General features: G+C 33.6%; 1 non-coding gene across 1 annotated transcript; it reads right to left on the reverse strand.

The window, feature by feature from the left end:
• Positions 1-11,362: 11,362 nt before the first annotated feature.
• On the reverse strand, positions 11,363-11,485 carry LOC148011465 (small nucleolar RNA snoR83). The gene has a single exon (XR_015689414.1). It is a non-coding gene; the product is annotated as a small nucleolar RNA snoR83 (small nucleolar RNA).
• Positions 11,486-13,471: the final 1,986 nt, after the last annotated feature.

The raw sequence follows: 13,471 nt of genomic DNA on the forward strand, positions 1-13,471 counted from the left end.
TTGTAAAACTCATGTAGTATGTATTCCACCTCTATCAAAGGCATATGGATGCTCTAAATGTAGACTATGCAAACTAGGTGACATCTCCAACTTCACAAAAACAAAGAAATGAATGGGGATTTTCACACAAACAAACTCGCACATGCAAGATTCAAACACAACCTGCTCTGATACCATGTGAGAAAGGGGATGAGAAAAAGGAGAAGAAATAATCCTCAATAACTCAATAGAATAATGATAATGGTATTGTAAACATGTACTTCTTGCATAGACAAAAGTGTAATGCAAAAATGTACTTTTTGTATAGACAAATGTGCTTTTCCATAAAGACAATGATTTTTTCCACAAACAAAGGTGTTTTTTTCCATATACAAATGTGCTTTTCTAGACACAAATAATTTTGATACAATTGATTATTTAGCAAAGAATGATAATGAAATGTGTTGAGATGAGAGTAAGACACTAATACAAGTCTTGCTCAAAACCACAATGGATATAGAATTCAAGATTGTTAATAGCATTGAGCTTTTTATTCATAATAAAATGGCAATTATGGGTGGGCTACCAAGTACTAGTGATGGGCTAATCCCCAAACACAAAACTAGTATGGAAAAGGAAGGCACAATGTAGAGAGTATGGACTATACTCTACTCACTAGTACACTCTATGGTGTCTATTGTCTACACAGAATTGGATTGTGTTGTGATTGCAATGTCATTGTTATTGGGACTCCAATGTGGTTGCTCAGTACATCTTATATAATTTTCTTCTATGAGTTAACCTCGAGCTATTCTCTAATAGGTGGATGATGTTCCATAAATTGTGCAACAACTTTTCACCACACTGTAATATGAGATCATAGTTATAACTCCACCTATTCAACTCCCCAAATAAGTAAGTGCACTCTTGAATTTCAGCAATTAGATGATCAGTCATATTCGTGGCTATAAAAAATGATGTAGAAATTAAATCAATATATTTCTCTCATACATATGAAAATTTTATATTTTTACACCTCCAAAGTATTTGGTTGGATTGAGAGATGCTTACCCACATATTGGTACTATCGAAAGGTACTTTCATAAATGAATTGTATGACCTTAGGTACATTCTTTTAAAATATATTAGCTTTGTAATATCCTCCTCATCCTTTGCTTTCCCAAAAGCATTGTTCACACATTAGTAAAGAGATCATGTGAGCCTGTGTACTTTAATATTATCCATGGTCTTATGAACAAAAAATACATGTTGCTACTCTTCACTTATAAAAGGTTTTGCGCACACATGGTAAATATACATGAAGATAGAAAATTAGCAAATTCATGGATGGGATGATTTTAAAGCTTAAATGGCCCAAGTGTTTGTTTCTCCTATTGAAAAAGAAAAGCTAGCTAGAAGATGGTATCAACTTAATCAAAGAAGCTTGACCAATCAATATGTGAACTTAACCATGTATATGGAGAGTGTTAGTGAGGATGTAAAGTTGCACAAATCCATTTACATGGCTAAGTTCAATTCATGTATGTGGAAAATGTTAATGACGATACAAAGCTACACAAATACATTTATGGTTTGGATCTAAGTCTTTCAACAAACATTATGGCTCAAAAACCTTCCATTTCCTTCCAAGCAATAGAGTTGGTTGAGAGGTATACTCAAATTTAAAAAGACATGTGAATATTCAATAATCTTTTGGATAGACCAAAGCTACCAACAAAGAGAGATAATTTGAGGGGACTTTAAAAGGTAATAATATATCATATATTAGCCCTAAATTCCCAACATACTCACCTTTTAATGTAGTAAGGAAGCAAGGGAGTTTTAATACAGACTCTCACGCGACGAACTATCAATACAAGCGTATTCGTGGTAGTTCAGAACCCCCTGCTGCACTCTCAAATTGTGAAGGATCTCTTCCTAGAGGCAAAGAACCACTTCTCAAGATCCTTTGTAAGTCTTTTTGTTGACAGAGAGAAGCAGAGAAGAAGTTCATAAAGTTGAGTTTATAAAGCTTAATAAGCTTAAAAGAGCCTAAGCTCTTCAAAATTCGACAATTGATGACATGAGAATGCACTCAATGGCGATGAATCGATTCAAAATATGCCGTCTTATCAAATTTACAAAAATCATTAAGTTTTTTACAAAGCTTAAAATTTTCAATCTTTAATATTCTCCATAGTGGATGGTCGCACCAAGTTATTTCCGAACCAGTCTCGAAACTCCAACAAGCCTCTGTTCACACATGCAATTTAGCAGAGTTCATTCATAACAAGCAAACTGTCACACAATCTATACGGAAGAATTTTTGGCTTGAAAAAAACCCATCATCAATTGCAGTACCTACGAAAAAGCCTTGTAAACCCAAATTTAAACTACACTAATCCTTCTAGCAAGATTTCAAGTGTATGAGACTATTTGAGATTTTTACAATATGTTCAATCAAAACATAAAAGATTATATGAATGAATGTGATTTGCAAGAGCCGACTATGGAGCAAAAATTGAATCTAATTATGGTGCAACTTCAAGAAGAGTGAAGAGCACATCAATATTTGCAAGAAAAATTGACTACACTACAATGATTCACTGTCAATCAAAATGAAACGCAATCAAAATGAAACGTACAATTAACGCAACACTCAATACATATTCTCTCAGGAAAAAAAACCAAGTAAGAAAATTTTCAAATTTTATAATTTTAATGAGCAACATGATGGCTAAATTATTCCTACTTTCATCAATCAATTTGACTACTATTTTCATAAATAGCAATATACTCAAAAAGATAAACTTAAATGTATCACTAACCATCTAGCAGACATAACATCGTTATGGTGAATTGTTGTCTGCAATTAATTGTTCCTTTACTTGAGAGAACTTTCAAAAGAAATTTTTTACAAAATTTTCTTCTACCTCAATTCTATAAAAAAGCTAATTAAACAATGGGATCTTATTACTAAGTGTTTTTGAAGTGTCTTATTACAACTTCAAATGCTTGAAGATGTTCTTGAGACGATCCACAAGCGCAAATATATATATTTGCTTGGTCACCTCTATGCAAAAATAAATATGTTCAAGCCAAAGACTTTGGAGATTGCAATTTCTTTAGAGCATGATACAAAAAACAATTCGTAGACGAAAAATATAGCCGCAATAATTTTCGACTAGTTGTAACTTTGATACAAAGTAATTCAATTCTAGCTTTCTAAGATTCAATCAAAGTATAAATTCAAACCATAAGCCTTCTCTAGCACCAAACACCAAATTCCAACATACCCAAATTTTTATCCCTTACCCATAATGTCTCCAAAGCGAAGCTTATAGTTTGCTACAAGTATCATCAACCTAAATACTTAGCAGTTACTTGTTAATCCAAAAAGTAAGTTATTCAAATCAATCACTTAAAAAGAACCAAAGATAAGAACTATAAAGATATACAAGACTTTATTGAAGATGATAATATTAATGATACTTCATATACTTTACCATGTATACTATTTTCTTTCGTTATTAACGATGAAATATTTTGAAGATGATCAAGAAAATATTATTTTGCATTATGATGAAAACACACATTATTTTATTTTTGCAAAGTTGATAAAAATTTTAAATTTACCTAGTGTTCCAACTCATTATTACATAAAGATTGTATTCTTAAGCACCAAATAAAATGGTACATAAGTTCATGATTTAAAAATTAAAATTTAAAATTATATTAAGCATTAAAAAAATTTAATCATATCTTTGCAAGCTAGTAATATTATCTTAAGAATACCTTAACGTCATAAATAAAATCCTTATATAGATTATTGCACACATTCATGAAAATTTATTCTAACAAAAAATAAATCACATTACATAGACCACACACCTTTGATAATTTTTTCTTACTAAGTGACAGATTAAACGTGCATATTATTTCTGCAAAGTTGATAAAATTTTTAAATTTACCTAGTGTTCCAACTCATTATTACATAAAGACTGTATTCTTAAGCACCAAATAAAATGATATATAAGTTCATGATTTAAAAATTAAAATTTAAAATTATATTAAGCATTAAAAAAAATTTAATCATACCTTTGCAAGCTAGTAATATTATCTTAAGAATGCATTAACGTCACAAATAAAACCCTTACATAGATTATTGCACACATTCATGAAAATTTATTCTAACAAAAAATAAATCACATTACATAGACTACACACCTTTGATAATTTTTTCCTACTAAGTGACACAGATTAAACGTGCATTAAAAAAGATAGCAAATCATTCTCAGTATAAATAAATAAAATTGGGCCTAAGAAAAATAATGTATACTACGTATGTACGATTTCTTTCCATCATGTAAAGAATTTTATAGACAATCAAATTGAGCAAAAAAAAATCAAATACAAGTTAAAAATATTAAATCAAGATCTCATTAGACCCAATAGTTATCCTTAGTACACATGTTTTATTATTTAAGAAGAAAAATAATACTATAAGATATGCATTAACTATCATGACCTAAATAAGATTATCATTAAAAACATCTAATCCCTAAGATAAACAACCTCATGGATAAACTAAGAGCCACTATTTTCAACAAGATAAATATAAAATTTAAATATCATCAAATATGATTAGATATACCTTACATTTTTAAGATTACATTTAAAACTCAATTGATCATTATAAATTTCTTGTTATATCTTCCGGTTTGACCAATGCTCCAATTGAATTTTATCGTGTGATGAATTATTTTTAAAGTCTCAAAATTGTGATTGTTTTCTTTGACAATATACTAATTTTCAATAAGAATAAGAATCAACGTTATGAATATGTATCTTTGATTTTCAAATTGTTTTAAAAAATCAATTATATGCTAACCTTGATAATATCAAATTTTTCCAAACCCAAACTTTAATATTTGAATCACATTATTTTTTCTAATAGTATTCGTAATAATCCTAAAAAGATAGAGATAATTTATTCAATTTAAAGATATTATTTTCACTTTAAAAACATTAATTAAAAATTTCTACTTTATTTTTCTCAGTGCTTAATTTATTAAAGAGTTAAGTAACACCATCATAAGCAATATGATTTGTTAATGCCTTTACGAATTTCTAAACATCCATGAGAATATATATCAATGGATTTTATAACTGAATTAAATAACACAAAAGCTAATCATAAAATCATTTAAACAAATTCCAATGCAAGATAAATAGGTGACTCCATGTGCCCTATATGCTAGCTTCTGCTATAGATATTGCTTTTTCAATGCTTTTATAATCAATCTAAATGAAAAAAGTTTGAGAAAATCCTCATGGATTTTTTATGGAGATATCAAGAGAAAATCTCAATCTCATTAATTGCTTGGAATGTCTCAATTGAGCAAAAAAACATATAGAGGTGTCAATCTTGAAGCTCTAATTGACAAATCATATGCCTTGATGATGAGTAATGAGTTGACTTAAGAAGCTAGTTGGACAACCTTCTTGGATTATTAGCCTCTAATTTTAGAGTATTGATTACCAAGATACTTAGTTTGACCTAGAATTACCTAGATTGGCAAAATGTTGTGTTATGCCCTGCATATCAAGATTAAAGTTGCCAAATCTAACTTAATTTAGACGATGCTCAAGATCTTGACAAAAAGTAGTTATTGCATCTGGGATAACACCTTAGACAGTCTAGAAATAGCAATACTTCTCTTGCATGTGGCGTTTGGTTATCCCCCTTTGCTTTTGATCTTGAAGTCACTCTTACTCGTAAACACCCAAGGCTCTTGAGAATGATTCACAAAGACATGGATACATAGAGCAACAACTAAGTACCTACTTAAATCTAATCGTGGGAAAATTCAAATTGACATTCAAGGAGTTTAAATGGAGTGCTCAAGTTTGGGACAACTGACAAAAAATAACCAACCTCTATGGCTATGAGCAAGTAGAGTATTCTTAAATTCTTAATAAGTTCACATGGCAAATCACTCATTCTATGCAAGTCATCTAAGAAATTCAAGGTCCAATCTTTTACTATCATCATGAATGCCAATGAAAAGTACATTACAAGTTTATCTAGAGAACTACCCCTTTCTCCAAACTCAAGGTACTCAAATTGAGGATCCTCTTGAAAAAGTCTTCCCAAGCATAGGGCTAGAAGAAGGGATATGTCCCCACTTTGCCTATTATTTGGGATAACTTGCAAAAAAAAACACCTTTTCCAAGACAATATCCACATTGCCTCACTTTGAAAGTGTATAAAATGACGATTAAAGGTGACTAATATATAAGTCAACTCTCACTGACCACTACTCTCTTTACTTATAAAGTATAACTAGATGACCTTACTAAGATTTTGATTTTAAATAATCTCGTGTTGTGAAGTTTATTTGGCTCAAGAGCACCTCTATTATTTATAAAGCAAGTAACAAAGATAAGAGTGATTGCTTTAATAGACGACTTTAATTGGAAATTAATTTTGTGCTTTAGTTTTTTTTGTGAGAAATTAGGTAACTGTAGCTGACTACTCTCTTTCCTTATAAAGCATAACTAGATGACTCTACTAAGAATTTAAATTATATAATCTCGAGTGTTTTGAAGTTTATTTGGCTCAAGCACCTCTATTATTTTTGAAGCAAGTAACAAAGATAAGAGTCATTGCTTTAATAGACGACTTTAATTGGGGATTAATTTTGTGCTTTGGTTTTTTATTGCGAGGAATTAGGTCCCCAAGCCTTTTTGTAAAATGTTGCAAGCCATGGCATACTCTCTTTCCTTATAAAGCATAACTAGATGACTCTACTAAGAATTTAAATTATGTAATCTCGAGTGTTTTGAAGTTTATTTGGCTCAAGCACCTCTATTATTTTTGAAGCAAGTAACAAAGATAAGAGTCATTGCTTTAATAGACGACTTTAATTGGGGATTAATTTTGTGCTTTGGTTTTTTATTGTGAGGAATTAGGTCCCCAAGCCTTTTTGTAAAATGTTGCAAGCCATGGCATAAGCCATGCTACATTTGCAAGCTAATGTTTCACATGATTAAAAAACAAATTACCAATCTTGAAACAGATATAAATAATACACTTATCAAGTTCATAAATTTGATTTTTACACAATCTTTTTCTACAACAATGGGTTTAAAAAAATGATGTTTTTAAGAATATATATATTTATTACAAGAACCTCAACAAGATTACAACAAAGAACTTGTATGCTATTTATAAAGTTTAAGTCTTTCTTCATGAGCTTAAGAAATCAACTATTGGTTTGTATAGATGCCTTTGGGTACCTAGTTAATATAATGATTTCCCATCCTTTAAATTTTTTATTTTACAAGAACAAGTTTAAAATCAAACTATCATTAGATTTGCATGAGTAATAAATTCAAGATAACATTCAAGATTAATTGTATACTACTATATCTTACCGCTCATGTTTCAAAGCCCTATTCAAATAATACATTTTGGCTTCTTTAACTAATCTTTCATAAAAGCAAAATATCAAAATATATTCTAATACATGGAAGGAAAGCATTTCACATATTTTTGGAAACAACAAGATTTTGCCAAGGAGAATGTGATCATTCATGAAAATGCATGTAAGGAAAACATTTCACATATTTTTGGAAACAACAAGATTTTGCCAAGGAGAATGTGATCATTCATGAAAATTGAGGTGATAGATCTATGACACATTGTCAATGAAAAAATAAAGGTAAATTGTACAATTGATGCAATGTGTGAATGGTCAACACCTACAAACTCCACTACTCTTATTGAATGTCTTCTATATATGCTTTCTATGAAGGAATCAATAGACATTTTACCCATTTCAACCTTAATTTATATTCTTTTTAAAAACTTTACTAAAATTTATAAAACATCCTAATCTATTGAACAATTCACTTTAGTTATAATTTATATTCTATTAAAAATTTACTAAAATGCATATAACACCCTAATCTATTGAACAATTTGCTTTAGTTATAATTTTGATTTTGCATGGTATGTTCTTCTACAAAGAGTTCACTATTCATCGCTATTAATGAAAATTGTATAAAAGTACATCTTGGTTACAAGAGCAAGAAACTATTACACTTTTTACATTGGTCACAAGTTCAAATTAAAGGAAATTAAGTTGAAGTCTAAGACCAAGAAATGTTATGTACTCTACAGCAACAAAATATGGCATCATTATTCGTATGAAAATTGGTTCAACGTAATAAAAGAGTTTCCATATATTCTCTCCCTATATCTAACCTTACTCAACATCATAGATAGATGGCTACAACATAGATTTACAATTTAAACACTACTTGTAATAAAGGCAAGGGTAATGTGAACATATGCACCTTAATTTTAAGAGTCATGGAGATTGAATTGTTGAGATCTAAGACACCTTCTTAGTGAAAAAAGATTTCAACCTAGGATTTATGAAGTTCTCATTCCTTTTACTTTAAAATGATTTCAACTAATCTCATGGCAAGATTATCAACTATTACCTTTTTCTCAAGTGGCATATCATAGAGAAGATGAATTCTTCACCTATACCTAATCATAGGAGCCTATGACAATATTTCTAACAATATATTGTTTATTACAATGCAAGTAGGTAATGGAGAGATCTACTCGGAATTTGCCTTTAGAAAAGGTTTCTTATAAACCAATAAGAATCATTTTGAAAGAGTTTTTGGATTTTCAAGATGTTTAGGTTCAAAACTAATTAACCATGTACTACTACAACCAACTTCATCACCTTATTTATTTAGAACAAAGTTCGCCTTGCATTTACCATAACAAAGTTTAACATGCATAAATTAAAACAATTAATTCTTGAATCTTTAGAGCTAAAGGAGTTGCATTTTGTGATAGTTTAAGTCCATCCCTATTAAAACACTAAAATCTTGAGTTTCTAGAGATTAAAGAGTTGAATTTGTAGTGATCTCCATATGTTAAGTTGCACACCAACTTCATTTCATCAGCAATCAAACAATAAGCTTAATTCTTGGATTTTTAAAGATTAAAGAGTTGAATGTGCTAGTAATCTCCATCTCCATATGTTATTAAGTTGAACACCTATTATATTTCATTAGCAATCAAACAATATTCTCAAATATCTTGCAAGAGAATTAATGTTCACTGCTACATTGCAAGACACTAACCACAATGCCAATTCAAAACACCTACCTCTATTTTAGATATCAAGTCTCTTTACAACCTATATGAGGAGACATCTCTCACTGGGAAAAGCTAATAGGACAATTGAGAAAAGAGCATTATCATAATAACTCTAAAGTATATGGAAGAAACAAGACTTACGAGGAGAAAGGCTTCGAACCATCTAGTTTTCAAGGAAAAGTGCTACCTATCAAGTTTCTCTACAACATATATGAGGAGGTGTCTCATTGAGAAAAGCTATCAGGACAATTGAGAAAAGTGCATTGACCTAATAGTAGTTGTCAAGTTTTGGTAAGAAACAAGGTTTTAAAGGAGAAAGGCTTCAAACCATATCAAAAAGGTAAGAGATCATGCTTACTTTTTATTGTTATTCCTATTATAAAAATTTGGCTTTAAACAAAAGTGTAGAGAGAAAGAGAGGAAAGAGGAAGAATAGAGGGAGAGCGCAATTAAACACTAGCACTTTATTAACTATTGGCCTCCTAGCACAAAGCATCAATATTTGAGATCTTCAATAAATTGATATGTGCCTTGTTTGTCTGTAAATAGAGATGGATACCTCCAAAAGGGCATAGCCCAAAGGTTTAAGATGCACATACCTAGGAACTTGGCAAACACTACCAACTACTTGAGCCATATTCTTAATGACAATCATTTCCAATTTTCCTGTTCTCGTAACATTTATTGAAGTGGTTGGAAGTTAACCTTTGCCTTGAACTGGCTTTTCGGTAAGGGTGATTGTGCATAGACTGATTCACTTTCAAAAGTACAATAGAAGATCTCCAAGGTTTGCTCGAACTAGTACTATAAAAAGTTAACATTTCCCCTCAAGCCATGCCCATACAAATTAGAAGTTGACCCCTATGATGATTTGGAATACTGTCGTTTGAAGAAAAAAGGCGATGAGCGTCTATGTCTGTGCGATTCTCTTACTGCCCCACAGAGCAATGCACAAGGCTTGAACCTCAACACAACAACGCCTGGAAGCTGACATCCAGCTCGATCACATGGCTAGATTTAGGATGGTCACACATTATTCTGAATGACTCGAAGCCTAAAGACGTAAAACCAACAAGGCTAGATCTAAGACTGTCTTGCACTGCTTGAAAAAATCTCAAATGTATCCAACGACCTGAAGCTCTTCTCAAAGAGATGGAGGTGTCAGGTTCATACAATAACAACCCTTATTATCATGTCTAGATCGGGGTGACATTAATCTCTATGCAACGAATAATGTGTCACCATTCCGAGCTATTCAGTATTTTATCAACGCATGGCAAGAGATCAGAGCTTGAAGCGGGGAGTGGCAAAGACTACCAAGCACATTATCAGTGTACTGTAAGAAATACAAGTGTGACAAGGACCTTACGGCATCCTATTTTCATGTTCATGTCAAAGTCACTTACGGGGTTTCAAAAATGAGAGGAGATCAAGAACACTATCTTTGGGCTTCGGGCTTCAAGATTTGGTTGGCACCCAAGAATTTGCATCCTCAAACTTGCTCACATAGAGCATGTTCAGAACTGGCAAAAATATAAGGCATGTTCCCAAAGGCAACCAGCTCTGACGTCCAAAAGCTATATGAGATGCCGCATTTACAACTTAGAGACTCGAGATCTATAGGTGCTTTCAATGGTCATGACAGAACTCCAACCTACAGTTTAGGATTCCATGTACCCATAAACTCCAACCTTTGTTTTAAGGCTCCAACCAGTGTGTATATGCTAGTAATTTTCCGGTTAGATCTGTTGTCTTGCCTTCAGAGTTGAAGAAATTGGCAGTGCTCAACGCGAGCCGAACAGGTGGCTGGGCCAGTTCAGATCAACAAAAAACACATGGGTGCAAGGGTTCAATCCTTGGGTATGCCTCTGAGGCATCTCTCAACCCTTGAGCCTCTCTCAAACGTAAACCAACTGCAAATCAAAAAGATCTCAGGAGAAGCTGTGATCAATGAAAAGAGAGCTAAAATACAAGCATATGTAGCCTCTCAACATGCCAAGTACCTCACTACTGAGTTAAGACCTCATCTTCTTACACAGAACTTGCGCAAAGGAACATACAACGTTTATTTCAATTTTGCAAGGCTCAAAGTTCCCAATCCCGCTACCTACAGGGGATGGCGCAATCACCAGAAAATGCATTCATACGATCAATGCCTGCAGTCCAAGGGCCGAAATTACCTGAGAGATGCGAGAATGTCTGGCAAGCTACTATCAGAAAGCACACATCAAGTATAGTGTGTTGTCAGCGAAAACTTCCAGCATGAATATTTGCCTCCCATGAATCCAGCCAAGTACAGAGAACTTGGCCGGGGATTAACCAGAGGCAAGCCTAGCCTTCCGTTACAGCCACTCAGACAACGAGTTTGAATCCCGCACAGCACGCCCTTCTGCAGAGCAGAGGGATGCTAGAGATGATTGAAAGTGTCCTCAAAGTGGCAAAAGCTACTCCAATATATGCACTGAAGCATCAAATCTACAAAACAATGCGGCTAGATTGGAAGACCAAAGCAAGAACCATCAGCCATACCTTGCTGCTTTGCTCAGAGTGTTACCTTTGACCACACCAGCGCCATGTTCAATGGTGACCTTCAGAGAGCTGGGTATTAGAATTCCGTCATCACAGCAAAACCACAGCAAGAAAGCAAATGCAGAAAAGAGCCGAACAGAAAGGGAATGTGCGCGGCAGAGTGAACCCTTGGCCTACGGCTGAGAATCCAAAGGCTTCTGTGAAGCGTCCTAACCCGAAAGGGTAAATCGATGTCAGGCAAAGACTTTCCGAGACGATTGAGCAGAGGGCAACGTTCTCCTCCCTGCAAAGCAGGGCGAAGAAGAAGAGGCTCAACCGCCACAGACCCGGAAAGAAGCGATGCCCTTGCAACATGTGCCCTCAGATCTTGATCGATCTCAGGAGTAAACACAGAACTTAGAGAAGACAAGATGCATCGCCTGAAGCTAGAAACCCTAATTCCCAATAGAACCACTAGAACAAAAGGTTATTTTAACTTGTCAACGATCATTTTGTTCGCTGATCCATCTCAAGAATTAACACACACACCACAAAATGCATTGCTTGTGGGGGGGGGTTCTCCGCTAGGTGTCAAATGAGCTAAAAACCCTATTTCCAAATAAAATCCTAGAACAAAAGGTGATCTTAATTAGCGCTCGTCACATATTAAATGGACAAACACATCCCATCGTTAAAAAAGCACACTAAAAATAGAGTTTGATCTCTTAAAACAGTATCGATTGAGAATCAATCCAAATAAAACCAAGAATTTGTGAAACTAATTGCACTTTTTTAGGAATGATAACATAGGAATAAAAAGCAAGGATAGGTTCCTGCACGACATAGTCTACCTTTCTCGCCCTCCCCCCCTTCCAAAGATGATTAGAGCCACGCTATGCGTAGGTCAGGTTGATAGTTGCATTCCTAGTAGTTTGCCATTAGCAGCCCATAATAAGCATCTCTCTCTCTCTCTCTCTCTCTCTCTCTCTCTCTCTCTCTCTCTCTCTCTCTCTCTCTCTCTGGCTTTGAATGCCATTTTTTATTGTGTTATATCTGCATAGATTGACTTGTGGCACAATAGAAAGACCATCATGCATAAAACATAGGATATCCATTGTGCAATTTGCCATCAATCCCTCCAACACTTGCACACACACACACACACACACACACACACTCTCTCTCTCTCTCTCTCTCTCTCTCTCTCTCTCTCTCTCTCTCTCTCTCTCTCTCTCTCTCTCTCTCTCTCTCTCTCTCTCTCTCTCTCTCTCTCTCTCTCTCTCTCTCTCTCTCTCTCTCTCTCTCTCTCTCTCTCTCTCTCTCTCTCATATCTGACTAAACCCCTTTTCCCAACAATCTATAGCTTGTTTAATTTCTAAGGTTCCAGCCTTTCTATTTGATTGCTATATCAACAAATTGACAATTTGCACCCCTTTTCTCTAACCTTTTATGACACATCAAGTGATGCTAGCTTGTAATAGATGTTGACACCTAACTTTCAATCAAGGCTCACACAATGAGCTTCACACTCTTAACCATATTACAAACTCTGCTGGCCATGATATCTTGGTATCTTGGTATGTCAAACCTAGCATAATCGTTATGTATCATTCGCACATGTAGACAATGCAAGGCTCCATCACAACAACAGAATCGTTGATGCATAATACATTCAAATACTGCATGACCTAGGGCCTTATTGACGTTGTTGGAATTTCCTTTTTCTTCCATCATAATTTCATTAGTTCATTGTTACAAAGCTCATTGTATATCACACTAAATGCCTTTGGATGT

This window comes from Lygodium microphyllum, chromosome 28 (genome assembly GCF_053477565.2).
Source record: "Lygodium microphyllum isolate KBCC chromosome 28, Lygodium_microphyllum_v1.1.10, whole genome shotgun sequence".
NCBI lineage: Eukaryota > Viridiplantae > Streptophyta > Polypodiopsida > Schizaeales > Lygodiaceae > Lygodium > Lygodium microphyllum.